This window comes from Acinonyx jubatus, chromosome D3 (genome assembly GCF_027475565.1).
Source record: "Acinonyx jubatus isolate Ajub_Pintada_27869175 chromosome D3, VMU_Ajub_asm_v1.0, whole genome shotgun sequence".
Classification (NCBI taxonomy): domain Eukaryota; kingdom Metazoa; phylum Chordata; class Mammalia; order Carnivora; family Felidae; genus Acinonyx; species Acinonyx jubatus.
The window spans coordinates 21819284-21830439 of NC_069392.1; positions in this window are offsets into that span (position 1 = coordinate 21819284).

Genomic DNA, 11156 nt, shown 5'->3' on the forward strand with positions numbered 1-11156 from the left:
TTTGTGTATAGGTTTTTATGTCAACATAAGTTTTCATTTGTCTAGGGTATATGCCAAGAGTGGGATTGATCAGTTATATGGTAAAGGTTATATTTAACTTCATAAAATATCTACCAGACTTCCAGAGTGGCTGCATACCGTTTTGTGTTCCACTATGAGAGATCCACTTCCTCACTAGGATTTGGTATTGCCAATACTTTTTATTTTAGCCATTCTGATAGATGTGTGGTATTAGCTCAATTTGCATATTCCTAATGGTTCATGATGGTGAGCATCTTTTTGTGTACTTAATTGCCTTCCACCTGCCTTCTTTGGTGAAATGTCTATTCAGCTCTTTTGCCCATTTTAAAATTGGACTGTTTTCTCACTCTTAAGGGTTGGGAATTCTTTATATATTCTGGATACAAGTCATTTGTCAGATATAGATTTGTAAATATTTTTCCCAGTCTGACTTGTCTTTGCATCTCTCTTAGAAATGTCTTTTGCAGAACAAAAGTCTTTCATTTTGATGAAGGGCTACTTGCCAATTTTTCCTTTTATAGGTTGTTGTTTTGGTGTCATGTCTAAGAATTCTTTGCCTAACCCCAGAGCACAAAGCTTTTCTCCAATATTAAAGATTGGGGGGTTAAATTTTTCACTTATTTTTATTATCCTTTGGTATGAGGTGTGAGGTTTAGTTTGAGGTTCATATTTTTTTCATATAGATGTCTAATGGTTTCAACTACATTTGTAGAAGACTATCTTTATTGGTTGCATTTGCTCCTTTGTTTAGGTCTATTTTGGATTCTTTATTCTGTGTAATATATGTATCTTTCTCTTCACCTGTACCATAACTGTCTTGATTACTGTGGCTTTATAGTAAGTTTTAAAGTCTGATAGTATGAGTCCTCCAATTTTTCTTCTTTAAAAAAAATTGTTTGGGTTATTCTGGTTTCTTTGCCTTTCATATGAATTTTAGAACCAACTTGTCTGTATCAACAACAACAAAAATAAACTTCTACTGGGATTTCAATTGAAAATGTGTTAAATCTATTGGCCAATTTGGGGGAGAATTGCCATCTTTACTCTGTTGAATCTTCTGATCCATGAATATAGTATATCTCTCCATTTAGTTAGTCTTGATGTCTTCCATCAGTGTTTTGTGGTTTTTCAGCATACAAATCTTATAGATTTTACTGTATTTATACCTAAGTATTTCACTGAGAGAGGGAATTGTTAAAAAAAATTTTTTTTTAATGTTGGTTTCCAATTGTTCGTTGTTGGTACCATATAGAAATACAATTGATTTTTGTGTGTTGGCCTTGTATCCTATGACTTTTGTAAGAACATTTTTGTAGATTCCTTGGCAATCTGCATGTAGACAATCATGTAATATTCAAACAGAAATAGTTTTATTTCTTCCTTTCCAATCTGAATGTCTTTATTACTACACTGGCTACAACTTCCAGTATGATGATGAATATGGGATGAAAATAGACATTCTTGCTTTGTTCCTGATCTTAGAAAATGTTCAATCTTTTACCACTAATTATGATGTTAACTATAGGTTTTTGTAGTTAAGGAAACCCTTTATTAAGTTAAGGAAGTTAGGGATGAGTAGGAAAGTATTTTCTCTTCTTCTGTTTACTGAAAGAGATGTATGAATTGGTGTTATTTCTTTAAATGTTTGATAGAATTTACCAGGGAAACTGTCTGGACCTAGAGATGTCTTTTTCAGAAGTATTTAACAATGAATTCAATTCTTTTAATAGTTAGAAGGTTGTTCAAGTTATCTCATCTTGGGTGAGTTTTGGTAGTTTGTGAATTTTGAGGAATAGCTCCATTTCATTGAAATTGTCAAATCTATGGATGTAGACTTATGTGTGGTATTCCTTATTAGCTTTATTATCTGCAGGGTCCACAGAGACATCACCTTTTCATTCTTTGTGCTGATAATTTGTCTTCTCTCTTTATTTCTTTATTAGTCTGGCTACAGGTTTATCAGCTTTTAAAGTCTTTTTAAAGAACCACCTACGGGGCACCTGGGTGGCTTAGCCGGTTAAGCTTCCGACTTCAGCTCAGGTCATGATCTCGAAATCTGTGAGTTCGAACCTTTGTTGGGCTCTGTGCTGACAGCTTAGAGTCTGGAGCCTGCTTTGGATTCTGTGTCTCCCTTTCTCTCTCTCTCCCTTCCCTGCTCGTTCTCTTTCTCTCTCTCTCTCTGTCTCAAAAGTAAATAAACATTAAAAGAAATAAAGAACTACCTATCTTGTTTTTTATTTTCTCTATTGTTCTTCCATTTTCTACTTCTTTTTTTTAATTTTTTATTTACATTTACTTATTTATTTTTGAGAGACAGAGAGAGACAGAGCACAAGCGAGGGATGGGCAGAGAGAGAAGGAGACACAGAATCTGAAGCAGGCACCAGGCTCCGAGCTGTCAGCACAGAGCCGGACATGGGGCTTGAACTCATAAACCACGAGATCATGACCTGAGCTGAAGTCAGATGCTCAACCAACTGAGTCACCCAGGTGCCCCAATCCCCTTTTCTACTTCTTGATTTCTGTTATTATTTCTACAATTCTGCTTGTTTCAAATTTATTTTGTTCTTTTTTCTAATTTGATAAAGTAGAAACTTAGATTATTGATTTCAGACCTGCATCCCATAAATTTTAATATGCTGCATTTTCATTTTGTTCATTTCAGAATATTTTCTAATTTCTCTTGAAATGTCCTCCTTTACCCATGTATTACTTAGAAGTGTATAGTTTTAATTTGTAAGTATTTGAAAATTTTACAACCATCTCTCTCTTATTGGTTTCTATTTAATTCCATCATGATGAAACATCATAAGAGGACATCATAAGTCGTATGCTTTCGTTTCTTTTAAATTTGGGGCACCTGCGTGGTTCAGTGGGTTAAATGTCCAACTTCAGCTCAGTTCATGATCTCTCAGTGTGTGAGTTCAAGTCTCGCATTGGGCTCTGTGCTGACAGCTCAGAACCTGGAGCCTGTTTCAGATTCTGTCTCCCTCTTGCTCTCTGCCCCTCCCCCACTCATGCTCTGTCTCTCTTGCTTTCAAAACTAAATTTTAAAAAAACATAAACTTTTTTTTAATTTGTCAATGTTCACTTTATCATGTAGGATATGGTCTATCATGGTGAATGCTTTATGTGCACTTGAGGAAAAAAGGTTATTTTCGATAGAGTGGTCAATAAATGTAAATTTATTGATTGAAATTTATTGATTGATGGTGATGGTGGTGTCAGTTCTTTTACACTCATCCTGATTTTCTGTTTACTTATTCTACTGATTACCAGGAAAAGAGTGTTGAGATATTTAACTGAAGTTGTAGATTTGTCTACACCTCCTTTCAATTCTATTAATTTTTGTTTCATGTATTTCGAAGCTTTGTTGTTAGGTACATACATATTTAGGATTGTTACGTCTTCATGGTGAATTGACCCTTTTTCAATATGCAATGTCTCTTTATCCTTCTTAAGTTTTTGAAGTCTACTTTGATATTAATATAGCCACTCCAGCTTTGTTTGGAGTAGTATTTACATACTTTTACATCCTTTTACTTTGAACCTACTATATCATTATATTGAAAATGGGTTTTTTTGAGACACAATATGGTTGCGTTTTGTTTTTACACATCCAATAGGTCTTTAAATTGGTGTGTTTAGACCAAAATTATCAATATTTGGATTTAGGTCTACCATTTTGTTTTCCATTTGCCCTCTTTTCTATTTGTTTCCCTTTTCCTGCTCTCTTTTGGATTATTGAATACTTTTAAAGTATTCCATTTTAATTTTATATAGTTTTCTTAGAGGTTACACTAGAGAATATAATATACATACTTAACTTTTCAGAATCTATTTAGAATTAATATCTTAATCACTTCCCTTTGATGTTCAGTGGATAATGTATTAGTTTTCTCTTGCTGCTGGAACAAATTGCCACAAACTCAGTGGCTTAAAACAATACCTATCAATATTTCACAATTTCTGTAGGTCAGAAGTCTCGTTGGGCTTGACTGAATCCTTTGCGTAGGGTCTCACAAGGCCAAAATCAAGATATTTCATAAGGCTGAAATTACATGCATTTTTTTGTTGTTGTTGTTTTTTGTCTTGTTTTTTACTGGAGGCACTAAGGAAGGATTCTGCTTCCAAGTGTATTGAAGTTGTTGACTGAATTCAGTTTCTTGTAATTGTAGCACAAAAGACCCATTTCCTTGCTGTCAGGTGGGGGCTGGTCTTTTCTCCTGGAAGCTGCCCACATTCCTTCAAAGGCTTTCCAGCAGGTTGAGTCCCTCTCACACTTTGAATACTGTGACTTTTCCCTCTGTTGCATCACTCTAAATCTAGCCAGAGAAAATTCTCTGCTTTTAAGGATTCACGTGATTAGATTAGGCCCGCCCAACATTCCAGATAATATTCATATTATTTTTAATGTTTTTATTTATTTTTTATTTTTGAGAGAGAGAGAGTATGAGTGAAGGAGAGGGGGCAGAAAGAGAGGGAGACACAGAATCCAAAGCAAGCTCCAGGCTCTAAGCTGTAAGCACAGAGCCCGACACAGGGCTTGAATTTGTGAACCTCGGGATTATGACCTGAGCCGAACTCAGAAGCTTAACCGACTGGGCCAGCCAGGCACCCCAGGTAATCCTCATTTTAAAGACCATAAGCTCAATTAGATCTAAATGTTCCTTTTGGCATATAAAGTGACATTCACTGTTTCCAGAAAATCGGGCAGGACATCTTTGAGAGGGGTGGGCATTTCACACACTTGATCTATCTTCAAGTTTACAGACTTTCCTCTATCATCTCCATTCTGCTACTAAGGCCATCCAGTATATCTTCTAATTTTGATGAATATAATTTCTTAGTTTAAAACTTTCTATTTAGTTTTTTTCTATAGCTTCTATTTTTCTGCTAAGTTTTTTCATTTCTGAAGTCTTTTTCCAATAATTCTGTCCAGGTCATCTCAGTGTTCAGACTTTCTTCGTTCTTTCTACATAGAGTAATTTTGGATTGTATCCTGAACATTTTGAATACTATGTTATGAGGCTGTAGGTCTTAGTTAAATCCTATGGAAAATGGTGAGTTTTTGTTTTAAGAGGCAGTTGCCCCATTGAGGTTCAGTTCTGATCTGCCTCCTATAGACTGTTAAAAACAACACTACAAACAGAAAGCACAAAATGGAGTCATTTATGCTGAGCCCCATGTCACCAAACTGAGACTTTATTTAATTACAGTTTTGGCTCTACCAGAAATGGAATATTAAACCAGTCAATCAGAAGTTGCATGATCAGTACTAGTTAGGTAATCTGCCTGATAAATCCCTGCCATCCCCTAAAGAAAAATTACCTTGCAATAACCTACCCACTGTTTTGCCTAAAATAACTTTCTTGTACCTGCTCCCTTCTGTTTAAAAATGTCTTTCATTTTGTACAACTCCTTAGAGCTCCTTTCTTTCTGCTAGATTGGATGCTGCCAGATTCATGAATTGTTGAATAAAGCCAATAAGATCTTTAAAATCTACTCAGTTGAAGTTTGTGTTTTAAAAGAGCCATAGTTCCAACGTCATTTCAATTTTCAAAACTTTTGCAATGTAGTTTAGATCTGTCCTAAGTTTGTGCCACTCAGGGGCCAGTCTGAAATCTGGGTAGTCTACCTAGTTTAGTTCTGGAAGTCATTGGAATACTGTTTAGAGTCAGATCCATGTATGGAGCCTACCAGTTCATGTGGAACTTTATGGGATCTATTTCTCAAGCTCTCTCTTCTCCACGATCTCTGCCACACTTACGAGTTTTCTAGACCACCCATTCCCTGTTCCTCCAGCTAGAAATCAGGGCCTTTTGGCCTGCCTGCTCTGCAGCATACATTCTGTGACTGGGTCTGCTCTGGGGCCAAGCGACAGGATGAAGAGATAAAAGGTAATGAGAATTCCTCCCCCTGCCCCTCCCTTCCTCCCTCCATACACACTTTTCTTATGGCGACAGTTCTTTTGGTCAGAGAGCAGGATTCCCCTCAGAGTTTGGTGTGCTTTCCTAGCTGCCACTGCCACTGCTGCTGCCCTGAGTTCTAACTTAAGTATGAGGCTTGCCTGGGGATAGGGCAAAAGAAAAGTCGGGGTGGTGGGGGGGGGAGGATTTCCCTTACTTTGTTCTAAAGGGGCCCTCCTTTCTACTCCTCAGACCAGGAAGATGGCTTCTCTTGGACTGTTTTCTTCCACGTCCAGTGCACAGGTCCAGGAGTCACGCTGCCTCTGAGACCAGGCCAGGAGATACAGGAACAAAAAACAAAACAGGAAGCTCACCGCCAGATTGTTAATACTTCAAGATCTGATTCCCTTTCCCAAACCACCTGCTACACTTTCATTTTCAGAGTCCTCAGAGAGCTGCTCCATTCTGTCCAGTGTTTTTAGTTGCATTTGGGGGAAGGACAGATGATGCTTACTCTATCTTACTCAGAACTGGAACCCTAAGAAATTTATTTTTAAAAATATGTGCCCATTTGCAGAAAAAGGAAAACAAATATAGTCCACCTACAATACTATCTTCAGGCAATAACGAAGTCAGCATTCTAGTGTACTGGTATATTTCCTTCTATGCATTTTTTTTTTTGTAGTTGGAGAAATATAATTTTGGATCTTCCTTTTGAAAATAATCTTTTTAATTTTCAGAATTGGTTGTGGTAGGACCAGGATTTCACATCCTAAGTGGAGGAGGTTGAGATCAAGGGCTCTTGGGAGGGTTCAAGTCCTTTTCCCAAAAAGTTCACTTCATTCCTTCAGACTCAGGAGAGTAGCCCTTTACTCAAACAACATAGGAAAAGTAGGTCATGTTGGAGCTTTGACATAGTCTTGTAATAGGGGAAAATGAAGTGATCCTCACAGCCCAACATCCTGGCCTGGAGCAGGGATTCCAGGTCTCTGTGAGATTTTATGAACCTTTAACTTTCCCACTTTATTTTTTTTTAAGCTTATTTATTTATTTTGAGAGAGACAGGGACTGTGAGAGTGGGGGAGGGGCAGAGAGAAAGGGAGAGAGAGAGAGAATCCCAAGCAGGCTCTACACTGCCAGCACAGAGCCTGATTCAGGGCTCAAACTCATGAACCTGTAAAATCATGACCTGAGCCAAAACCAAGAGTTAGACACTTAACAAACTGAGCCACCCAGGTGCCCCTAACTTTCCCACCTTAAAAGTCCAGAATTACTTTCTTTCTTTATGATGAATTAAAGAATTAATGTGGTTTAAGAAGTTTCTGTGAAATTCATAATACCCTGTCAGATACATAGTGACATGATAGTGGCCCTGGTGATTTCCCTGAACAACATGTGTTAAGATGGTGATCCTATTACAAACCCCAAGGACAGTTAGCTCTCGACCCTGAAGCACACAACCCTGCTTACCTATCTCTGGGATGTTACATCCAAATGCCCTAAGAATCCTTCAAACTCCACCTCTGGATTTAGGATCTAGATCACGTAACAAGCTTGAAAGAGAATCAAAAGATGGATTTTCATCCTGCTTTGTGAGTTCAGGCAGACCCTGGAATTTTTCTGGAATTCTGCCCGCTCTGTAAAATGTGAGTGACAATGGCATCTATGGTGATTCTAAGAATGTGTCCCACAGACCTCCAATAACAGAAAGAAAAACTGACCAAGGGCAGGGTGAAATCCATCACCATGTTTATGCTGAGGCTTGATTTCCCTCAAACTCCTTCTAGCCAGTTCCTGAGTACAGCAGGGATGTACTCAGTAAGGCAGACCCAGTCCTAGGAGACGTGGGACTCTTCTGGTTGGCTTCTTTGGCTCAAGGACTCTGATGGCCCTGCCGAACCTTCCTTAGACTGCAGCATGGTCAGGAACGTTTCTCCCCAACCATGCTCCCCTCTCTCCTCCACTCAGAGTCTGATTTAAATCATGATCTTACAACTCTCCCAGCCTCCCCAGCTTCCTTCCCATTTTCTCTCACAAACGTTTGCCCTCATAAAACCCTTGTACTTTTCATTCCACCTTGGTGTCTGCTTCTCAGAGGACCCAGAGTAATACACCATCCTACCCACCTCTCAGAGTTTCCAAGAGACACCCAAAAGCAGAAAGCTCTCAACACATGTAACAGCCTCTTGCCACAAATCTTTTTAGACTTCCCCTTGACAAAACATTTGTAATTCTTTCCCCCTGAAGACAAAAATGTTTTGTTGACTAAGCTGGGGGATACCTGGCTGGTAGCTTCTATGACAGACACTCCCTGTCAACCTGAGCCAGACCCTGCATACCTCCATAACTTCACACCCTGGCTCTGTTCTCAGAGCACAGTGGGGAGCAGGATATGGCAGAATCCAAAAACTTAGGAGGTGAAATCCTAGCCCTGCTGTTCATTCTTTGCATAAGATTTTTGCTATGGTCTGAATATTTGTGTCCGCACCCCCCACTCAATTCATATGTTGAAAGCTTAATGCCCAAGATGGTGGTATTAGGAGGCAGGGTCTTTGGGAGGTGTTGGGGTCATGAGAGTGTACCCATCATAAATGAGATTAGTGACCTTATAAAAGAGGCCCTAGAGAGCCAGCTAGCCCCATCTGCCATGTAAGGATACAACAAAGTGACCCAGAAGACGCCCCTCACTGACCATGCTGACACCCAGGTCTCAGACCTCCAGTCTCCAAAACTGTAAGAAATTTCTGTTGTTTATTTCTTACAGTTTTGGAGCCTGTGGAATTTTGTTATAGCAGCCTGAACAGACTAAGATAATCATCTTGGTTCTTCCTCCTCTTTGGGCTTTAGTTTCCTCATATGTTTGACAAGGACTGAATTAGATCTGTGGTTTTCAAACAGGGTTCCTGGGAAATTTAGCAGCAATGCCTCAGGGGTAAGAGGTTTCCTGGTTCATCTAAGGCCACTCAGCTTTCATTTGCTATCCGACTTCAGCACAGTATGCAGGGACAAGTGTTCTTCCACCAAAGAAAGTTTATGTACAAAGAGAAATGGCCTAGTCCAGGCAGCAGGTGCTGCTGGGCCAGAATCTACCCAGTTGGGATGCTTGGCAGTGCTTAGAGAAGGAAGGAGGGTCACATGAGGGTTGTGGCTGTCAGGAGCAGGCAGTAGGAGGTCTAGATACTGGAAGGTTCCATCAGGCACCGGGAGCAGATCTGGCCTCATATAACTGGAAGAAATCAGAGGGAGGGGGCTTGGAGATATCAGAGCATCCAGGGCTTCAAATAGACCAAGGAGTCTGCAAGTGGGGAGCAGAGAAAGCAGCCTCCAGCCCTCATTGAGCAAACATTTGCCAAGTGACCATGGTGGGCAGGATCATATAGTATTTTATCAGGGAGGATGCGGAGATAAGGTTGACAAGATCCACCTGGAGCAGGAGGCTCCCAGACTAATTCCCCATGGCCCCAAGCTGTGTCCTCCTCAATCACTCACTCAGCCAACATTCACTAATGTGGTAGCCAGCCTGAGATGACCTCAAAGATCCTCTACTCTTGGCATTCATGCCCTAATGGTAGTCAAGGTGGGAGGGCCCATACTGAATGGAGTTGACCTAAGCTAGCAGAGAAATAACAGTATTAGAATTAAATAATAAATGAAGATATTAGAGAAATGAGTGTGACTTTTGAGATTGAGTCAAGAAGGCCATTGTGGCTTTTTGCTCTCTTTATCACTCACTCTGATGGAAACCAACTACCATGTCATGAGGACACTCAAGATGCCTTGTGGGGAGGCCCATGTGGCAAGGAACTGAGGCCTCCTGCAGCCATGTGAATGACCCATCTTGGAAGTGGACCCTCCAGCCCCAGCCAAACTTGCATATGACCACAGCCCTGGCCGATATCCAGAATTATTCCACTAAGCCACTCCCAAATACCTGATGCACAGAAACTGTGAAATAATTCATATGTGCTGCTTTAAGCCATAATGTCTAGAGATAATTTGTTACCCCAAACCCATACAATTTATGGTACTCTGTGCTGTGCCCAAAACACTGTTCCCATTGTCCTCTGAACCACTACAATACCTCTTCCCTGGTCTTTCTACCTCCTGTCAATTTCCCCTCCACATAGGATCCAGACTGTACTAAAGGGCCATTATCAGGAAATGCTTATTGAACATCATGGCTCTTGCCTGCTCAAAACCTCTCATGGCTCTCCATCACATTTTGTGTTATTTCCAGGACGTATTGGCAACTGAGCAGGAGCAGTGAGATGGTGGAGTTTCTGGCATCCCAGAGCTAATTCTGGAGCAGAGCAGGGAGCCAGAAGAGTCCTTGTTTGCACTGGCCCCCTGGAATGACAATCCAAGGGCCCCCTGGGGAGGCCGGGAGGGGCCTCCTGGCAGCTGGGGCTAAGACAAGGCAGCAGCTTTGTTCTGAATCCACAATGGCAGGATGCCCAGCACAGACCCAGCTTCCCTGGCTTCCTCCAAAGCAGGGCAAGGGGGCGGGAGCTAGGGCATCCACCCCGCTGTGCTCCAAAAGCACTCTCTGGGGGCTCTCAGTGTGCAGTGGAAGGCTGGGTGGGAGGGGGATGGCTAGTGTGAAAAGCCTTGGGAAGGAACTGTGAAGTGTCTGTGTGAGTTAGTCTGCTAACATTTCTTAAGGCCTATTAAGTTTCAGGCACTATTGCTAAGCACTTCCTACACATTAGCCCACTGCAGCCTCCTGGAGCTAGACAGGGTTGGGTTCTACTGCTGCCCCCACTTAACACACAGAGGCACAGGCAAAGGCCTTTTTCCCGGGTCACACAGCTTAGACACACCAGGGCTGGGGTTTGAACCCAAGTCTGACCCCTAGTATTCTCTTCCACCTACTCTATCCATGCCAGGTATTGGTACTGGGGAGACAGCCATGAGCAGGACAGCTGTCTTGACCCTCCCAGAGCCCCTCCTGGTGGAGAAGAGAGGTGATAAACTAGTTCTAAGAGTGGGATGTGCTCAACGCCCTGCCTGAAGTACAGGGAGCTGGGCTGACCTTTAGCTGTGGCTCTCAACTCAGCTTGGCATGGGGCAGGGCAGCGGTGCGGTTAGGAAAGAGTTTCCCAAGGAAGGGGACATCTGTTCTCCTGGGTACAGACATTGAGGCCTGGAGAGGCAGGGTGACTTGCCTGGGGCAATCATCTAGTAAGAAGCAGAGCCTAGAGGGGCAGGGGCCCTTGGTGGGGATCAC